Raw genomic sequence first — 9,063 nt, 5'->3', positions numbered from 1 at the left:
ATTTGAAACAGAAAATTGAATACAAATAATATTATAGCTGTGTATCAATTTATTATGAGTTTTACTGCTTTATTATATATTTTTTCTATTTTTGCTCTTTTCTCTTTTTATGTGTTTTACTCATTATTTCTTCATTGCGGAAATATTTATTGTAGCTTTATATTATTATTAATTAACAATGTTTACAAACTGTTTATGTCAGTTAAAAAATAAATAAATAAATGTAACCGCACTTTTTAAAGTTAATACTTAATAAATGAATTCATTTTATAAGGAATGAAATAATTAAAACTTTTTGAAATAAATCTCTAAGTTCGAAGTATGTTACGAAATAAAGCCTCATTCAGAGGATTTCACCATATTACATTTTAGTTTTTTAAGAACAAAACATTTAGTTGTGCCTAGTTTTACACGATTTAGTTTGCTTCATTTTTCTAATATACTCAAAAATATCACGAGTTACTTTTACAGTTAAATAATTAGTAATAGTTATGTTTCATTTACCTTTTCAGGTTAAATATTTGAAGTAGTTTGTTTATGTGACATTTTATTAATATGTTAGTGTGAAAATTCAACAAAAATAGCTAATAATTAGCTAATAGGTAATTAGCATAAAGACTGCTAGCATGGCCATATCTAAAGTCACACAGCAACACCAGCATATGCTAAGCTAACCACATATGACTCATTGAACAGAGGCTTTAATGACATTAAAATGAAGTTTAAATCATTTCTGTGCCCATAAACCGATCCAGCACCACATCATAACGTCTCTGACCCCCTTTCTACCCCCCCCCCCCCCCCCCCCCCCCAGGGTTAGGACCAGGGTCAGGGGTGAGTCTCCCCCCATGGATTTTCTAGCTTGGTTGTCAGAAGTTATTTTACTGTGAAGCTTCACTGATGCTAAAGTCAAACCAGAGCTGATGTTCACACTAATATACGACTCTGGGAAGGTCCTACTACACAAAGACAGGAATGTCTCATAGTTTTAATATATTACTTCAAAGATGGAGAGGAGTGTGTGAAGGAGGATATTTTCCTCTCCTTCAGCCCAGGATCTTTATACCGTTTGGAAAGGGTAGTTCACCTACGCACAAATCACGCAACAATTTCTCACATTTTGGATATTTATTGTTACACAGAGAATAGATATTGATTTCAGCGCTGAGGCTTTGGTCAGTTCACCTTAGGGGTAAAAAGAACCAAAAGCTCCACTTCAGGGACGTACAGTGACCTTATTCTACCTAGACCCCACCCGTAAGACAATGGGGAGGAGTCCTGCCTCTCATGTGTCAGTGAATTTCTATGTGTAGCCAATTAGCTTTATCTGGTTTCCAGCAAGTGAGATATTAGGGTGTGATGTGTCCTAATCTGTGAGCAAGCTGTAGCAAAGCGGAAGACAACTCCTTGTACGGTGAGTTAACAGAAATAACATTCTTCCTGATTCTTCCCAGTGTTATACACAGGCTGAAGGCCTTATTAACCCCTTTAAACCCAACAAATCCCCCTGTTGGCGTGCCTTAAGGGTACGCCACCCCTAAATTATCATGTAATGTAAAAACCCTGTATGAAATGGGTGTATGAATGCAATCTAAACTATATTTGTAACCTGGGTCTCCTTCCAGCGGTCACGTGAACGTGCTCCCACAAACACGTTGCCATCTCTCCGGTAGGCTCAGGTTGTGTGTGCAACATCTTTGGAAAATTAACTAACATTCACTATATGTGTATAAAATGCATATATACGTATATATCAAAAGCCAAAGCCTAGAAGCAAGCCACACAGCAAAATACTATTCTAACATAGTAAGATCAGTTATTGTAGACCCTGAGCTCATACTAAATCATCTGGGTCAGGCTCGTTGTCAGAGTCCCCATCTGAATATTGGAATGGCCTCTCCTGTATCTCGGCACTTGCATCGAGCAGAGTCACGCCCTCTGCTTGGTTCATCTGATAAACTGGTGGTGCTTCCTTGGACTCCACATTCCCCAGCGTGTTGTCGATACACCGCACGATGAGAGTCCTAGCACATGGGATACAACGACAACCTCACAGAGCAAACACCACAAATGCAATAGCCAGTGAGGTAGCTACGCTAGCTACTAATTTTTTCCAATTTACCAAAGAATTACCAAACAGGCCAGATAAGGGGTCTGTGACCCCAGAATGTTCTTCTAATTCATTCGAGAGGCTCTAAGGCCTCTCAAGGTTTTGGTCAGGGATCCGTCAGGGGCAGTATTATTTGGGATGAATGTACAACACACTTCTCCAAACATGTTACAGACACCTCCCTTTTCAGTCAGGATCAGAGCAAGTCTATTCTGGTGTGCAGTAAGAGACCCATCTCTTGTATAGTTTGCCAATCTCTAGATATTATAATGTAAATAACTTATTCCATCCACATTTTTGTTTGGGGTAATCCAGAGGAATATGGATCCCCACCCGGCTGTGATCTTATCAGCTAATTTATACTTATCTGGTTCCCGTTCATAATAAAGCTCAACCCCTCGTACTTCTGTATATATTGATCTTGGTGAGTTTCTCGTCGTGTTCGAATTTTAGATCCCCCTGTTGGAATAATAATTCTGTGGGGGAAACTTACAGCATCCTTTTCCTTAATCTGTGATCTGTCCTCTACATTCAGCCATACTAACAGCATGGCCGCCATCAGACTTACCGCCGCCAAACAGGCCAGTGTAAGCCATGACCTGTAGGTCATCATCTTATTCTCCCTCTGTGTCTTTGCCTATGTCCCTTAGGTGCTTTCTGATTTCTCTAAGGTTTCTCTCTGGGGACGGCTGTCCTTTTCTACAGTGTGTTTTGTGCCAATATTTACTTAGCTTAGTCTGCTATTCATTCAGCCAGACCCTCACACCATATGTAGTTGATGATACTACCTTGAACGGGCCGATCCACCTTGGCCCCTCCCACATCGTGTGGAACACTCTTCTGTAAATCCACTCTCCTTCTTTTATCTCCTCCCGTGGAGCTCCAGTGGGCTCCTTTTTTAAGGATTTTCTGTATCCAGGGAGACAAAAACTAAAACGCTTCCTGCATCTCTTTCTCCTGAGTGGCCAGGTCAGGAGCTTCACCACTATGCAGGATATTTGTAAATGGACAGGGCATTTTTCTTCCTGTCAACAGCTCGTGAGGTGAGAGTCCTGTTGTGTTGCTTGGGCTGGATCTCAATGGGAATAGGACCAGAGGTTTAGCCTCTGTCCAACTTTAAGGACTCTTCTATAAAATGGGTCCCATTATCCGAACAGATACTTTCTAGGACCCCGTAGCGAGGTATTAAGTCATATATCTACCAATTTATGACCTCTTGAGCTGTCTCAGTTCTGGTGGGTTTAGCTTCCACCCATCCAGAAAAAGTATCAACACAAACAAGCAAATATCTACAGCCTTTTACTCTCTGATTAATTCCCATGTCTGTGAAGTCAATCACCACTTCTTGCCTGTTTGGGACGGGAAACACTCCCATCCCCATCTTAAGAGTTGCTCATGGGTTAAACTTGGAGCAACTGGAACATGTATCTACAAAATATTTACACACTTCTGATAGATAGGGATGCTACCACTTTTGCCCTATCTCCTCCCTTGACCTCCGGGCTGCTACAGTACGGAGCTCACAAAACCCTCTTGTTCTTTCACATCAAATTCAAACATTTTACTCAAATCGGGAGCCGAGAGCTCTCTAGCCTGAGCTAGCTGTTGTTTTAGGGCAATGAAGGCTTCCTCAGCTTCTTTAGTCCAGGTAAGATTTGCTTTTAGCTGGCTATGTCCTGTATCTGTAATGAGTCTCCTTAAAGGGGACCCAGTTTCAGCGTACTCTGATATGTAATTCTTATTGTAATTTGCCATCCCAAAAAGGCCATCATTTGTTGTATAGTAGTAGGTTTTGCATATGAAAGTATGTTGTTTTTGTGGTTTTGTTTGTTTTGTGGCTGTCATACCTACCCCCCGTCCTGAAATTATTCTCCCGAGGAACGCCACTCGAGCTCTGCAGTTCTGTAATTTAGAGTCGGATACTTTAAACCCTTTCTCCCCTGACCATGTGAGCAAAGCGACTGTCAGTTGTGCTATGTTTTCCTCAGTCTCGCCTGCGATCAGAATGTCATCAACATATTGCAATATACAACAGATTTCGGAATTTGGTATTTAGACATTAGAACCCATAGTGAGTGGTTAAACAGGGAAGGACTATCCGTGAGGCCTTGTGGTAATCTAGTATAGATATAGTGCTTCCCTTCAAAAGTGAATGCAAACAGGTGTCTACACTCTGGCGCTATAGGGATGTTGATCTAGATTCGAGAGCATTGTGTATGGGTTGGGATAGGGGATATTGAGGTTGGTTTATGATCTCTGGTGTTTTCATCTATAGTATGATAGGAGGTATTTCTCTGCAATGTCCTACATCAAAAGGTCCAGTTGCCCACACTTCGTCTGGTATTTGTTTCAAGAGTGGCATAGCCAATTCAGAGTCAGTGTTTTCTCTGACATGTGTTCTGCTTTTTTCATCTTTTTCCAACTCACACTGAAATGTTCCATTATACTTTAGCTTGTAGCATTTACAAGAGGGACTATATTCCATTAGCGTGGTCCCTGTCACTGCCTGCCAATCACTTGCATCAATAGCTTGTGTTATCATAGATCCTAAGTTGTTAGCTTCCCCTGCATTGGCCACCTGGGGGATATTGTTGATACATTTGATATATGCGTACCAGCCCTTCATCTGCTGGCAGGGGTATTTGAGTTTGGCCACTAAGCGGAGCTGTAGATACAGCAGGCATTTGGGCTTTAATCTTTTTGGTTTTTTATTTTATCAGTGACCTTGTCTTTCAGCTCCTTCAACTGTTCTTGCAGCAGCTGCATATTAAGTTTTTCAAGCTCCCTGTCTTGTCTCTTTTTACTCTTATCTTCCCGATCTAAGTGGTGAACCAAAGTGGCAATCCACATTTCCAGGGGCATGCTATCTCCGGCTACCAATTTCTCCATTTCTTCTCTAACTGCACCTGTTTGTCCTTTTATCACGGCTTGCTTAAACAGTCTCTGTAGCGAGTCAGTTAATGGGCTAGACCCCGTGTGACCCTCCCATAGTTTTAACAAACGGTTTATGTTACTCCTTCCCTGCTTCCCCGGGCTTTTTGTAGGTATCATTCATTTGATTAGAGTCAGTTTTTACTGGATATTGAGTTCTCAAAGCCACCCAGAGTCTAGGGGCCAGGCATTGAAGAGGTTCCGCTGCAACGACCTGTACGGTTCTGGCGGCTGTTTCCAACTGGGCTAGTTCATGGGGTTCCAAGTGTGCAGCCAAACACGCTCTTACGTCTCCCATGGCCAGCACTTGCCCACTAAAAGTTTTTAGAAATTCTCTTATCCAGTTATTTCTTCCGTCTTTGGGGTCTGGCAGTGTGGTTTTTAGCAGTGCTTGGTCTGCATAGGACAGGGGTTGTACTGTCCCATTCTGGTCCTAGTGTCTATCAGGGGGAACTGACCAGGAGTCTCATTCTTCAGTCCAGACCTCAGCTGATAATGACCTGTCCCTTTTTGTCCATATACCCGTTCTGTATCTTGGGTCAGGTCACGTGGATACAGCATGTATGTTGGTGTAGCCCCCCCTTGTTCTGTGTCGCTGTCAAATTGTGAAACAGAACAGCTTGTTTTCGGTCTGGCTCCATAATTTTTTGTTTCTATACTAGTGTGCTTAGGACGCGGTTTGTTACAACTGTGTTGCGGCCCCTGTTCTAATCTTTCCAAGGCCTCTATCGGTTCTGTGGCTTGCTCTCCCAACTGTTTCAGGGTCTTTGTTAGTTGTTCCATATCATGTGGCTTTGTTGTTTGTTCTTCCAGATATCTTATCACGTCCCTGTCATCCACTTTCTTAACCCCCATGCTCTATCTCCCTCACTCCCTTCGTCACTCCCTCCTGTGTCTCCATACTCTGACCGTGACTCCACTTCACTGGCTTGAATGGTTAATTTGGCCATTTCATCTTTTAATTCATTCAGTGTACTTTTCATTTCTTTTAACTGCTCCTCTCTTACCTCTTCTTTATATGCTTGCTCAATAGCCTCCTCCGGCGTGGGTTTTTAATTCACATGTAAGCATGCCTTTGGTTACAATCATTTGTGGCATTTGTACAAACAAATTATTTGGGCTATACTGTTCATTAGAGTTCTCCTGTCCTGCTCTCTCCATTATAGTCCTAGTGTCCACAAACAGATTTTTTATTTATTTATTTATTTATTTTTTATGTTGGCGCATTAGCCTGCGCTTCCCGTGGTGTGTATGGAAGGGGTATCTCACCAGTTGTCGCGGCGGTTGTCCTTGTTAGTCCGTCCTTATCTTCCTGCTTTTCTCCGGTCTGGACTGCTTGCACTGGAATGTTATTGTGGCTAGAAAAGCAACTGCTAAAATGCATACTTGTAAATTTTATATGATCTTTAATCTTTACCTTTTCTTTTCTTTCTTTCCCTCTGATAACCTTCCCGATTTTTTTAAATTGTGTCATCAGTTGAATCAATTGTTTTTGTTTGTTTTTTATATTTTAGAGAGTTCCCGTATAGAGTGGTTGTCGGTGGGGGGGGCCCCCCATGCCACCGAACAGACCATCTGTTGTTACGTCTCTGCATCATTTTTCAAAATCTTTAAGCTCTCTTTTTGCTCCCTTCTCCAGGAAGGATTGTTTTATCCTGTCCCACCTTTCCTTTAAGTGGGCACCTAAAGTCCCTGGTTCAGCTGTGTCTGAATCACACATACTGTGTTCTCATTCACGCACTCTGGCCAGCTGAGAGGTATGGCACGCTATGTCCCGAGTTCTCAGCCCAAGTGACCGTTCACGTAAGGACCTGGTCACGACACCAGAACTTATTTAGACCCTTGAACAGCTTACTTCAACAGACAGTGGACTTATGTTATCACCGTTAGGTTTCTGTCCACCCGCTGCTTCGGCGTGGTCTACAGATCTCACTCACAACAGTAAAAACAAAAGACACCTTTTTAATACCTACATAAACCTCCTAGGCTCTTTTATCTTTCTCTATTTCTGCTATTTTATAATGATTTCTTATTTTTCATTCTATTACCTCAGATGGTGTCTTTTACACTCAGACACACAGGCAATATCGGGCCCGAATTGTCTGAATGAGAGACATCTAAATTCTTCTCCTGTACTTCTCCTATTCCTACTCCCTTACCTCATTTCATTTCGGGGATGAATGAAGTAATCGATCTATCTATCTACTCAGACATTCGGAGTGGTAGCTTTTATTCTCTGAATACCCAGGGGATCCACTGCCTAAATATTCAGACAAAGGGGGACCTTTTAAACCCTAACTCCTAGTCTGTTCTACTTGAGCACTCGGAGTGGCAGCTTTTATTCTCTGAATACCCAGGGGATCCACATGCCTAAGTATTCAAACAAAGGGAGGCCTTTTAAACCCTAATTCCTAGTCTCTTCTACTCAAGACCCTCAGAGTGGTGGCTTTTATTGTTTGAATACCTAGGCGATCTACAAGCCTAGATATTCCGACAAAGGGAGACCTTTTAAACCCTAACTCTTTTAGTCTTATCTACTCAGACACTCAGAGTGGTAGCTTTAATTGTCTGAATACCTAGGCGATCTACAAGCCGAAATATTTAGACAAAGGGGACCTTCTAAACCCTAAACTCCTAGACTGCAGTCCTTTTTGGGGGCTGATCAGACCCCTCTGGCCTTTAAACCATGCTAGTCGGCCCATTTTCTTATCTTATCTTCTTTTCTCTTCTTTTCTGGCCTTTTCTCTTCTTTTCTCATAAACTCAGAGGGCAGCTTTTACATCCAGGCAATCAGGCAATATCCGGCCCGACTATCTGGATGAGGGGACCTTCTAACCCCTTCTCTGGTCTTTTATGAGACTAATCCGTACGTATTCTCTGTGTTTTATTCTTATAAACAGTACTACTGTTGAATCATACTCTCACAGCCACGAAATGTCTCATAAGACATACAGAAATTTGGTTAATAGGTTTTCTGCTCACCTTTTACTTAGTTGCGGCTGCTGACTGTAAGAGATGCTCCTCCAGTGTAACTACATTCCTTTCCCGGTATCCCAGACGAGCCCCCAATTTGTGAAGGAGGATATTTTCCTCTCCTTCAGTCCAGGATCTTTATACCGTTTGCAAAGGGTAGTTCACCTACGCACAAATCACGCGACAATTTCTAACGTTTTGGATATTTATTTGGTACACAGAGAATAGATAATGATTCCAGCGCTGAGGCTTTGGTCAGTTCACCTTAGGGGTAAAAAGAACAAAAGCCCCACTTCAGGGACGTACAGTGATCTTATTCTACCTAGACCTCGCCCGTAAGACAATGGGGAGGAGTACTGCCTCTCATGTGTCAGTGAGTTTCTATGTGTAGCCGATTAGCTTTATCTGGTCTCCAGCATGTGAGATATTAGGGTGTAATGTGTCCTAGTCTGTGAGCAGCTGTAGCGAAGCGAAAGACAACGATTGATATGGTGAGATAGCGTAAGTAACATTCTACTTGATTCTTCCCAAGGTGATACACAGGCTGAAGGCCTTATTAACCCCTTTAAACCCAACAAGTGTTTTGATTAGTGTGTCTTATTTATTTATTTGACTTTATTTAATCACGTCGATCCCATAGAGATACAAAGACCTCTTATCCAATCTCTGCCTAAAGCATTTTATATAAATTACAAACAGAATAGGGCCCAATACTGAGCCCTGGAGCACACCACTAGAAACATTTAACAGCGAGGATGTGCTGCCTTCAAAATAAACACATTTATGGATATAAACAGATTAATGATAGAGAACACTTTCTTCTTTTTGGTAGATGGATAGAAGATAGACTGATTTACATGTACCTTTTTTTTATAATCATTTTATCATTTTAAATAACATAATAACTCGGCAGGGGTATGCCATTAACAATCCATTTAAATTAAACTACTGACAAAAAGTAAAAAGTACAGGTAAAATATGGATTTGTCTCTATAGAGGATGTCTTTATTGCTCTATATGTAGTAGATGTCCTCATAGATTAATAACCA

The sequence above is a fragment of the Mugil cephalus genome, chromosome 1 (genome assembly GCF_022458985.1).
Source record: "Mugil cephalus isolate CIBA_MC_2020 chromosome 1, CIBA_Mcephalus_1.1, whole genome shotgun sequence".
Lineage (NCBI taxonomy): Eukaryota > Metazoa > Chordata > Actinopteri > Mugiliformes > Mugilidae > Mugil > Mugil cephalus.
Note: the sequence above shows the minus strand (reverse complement) of the source record.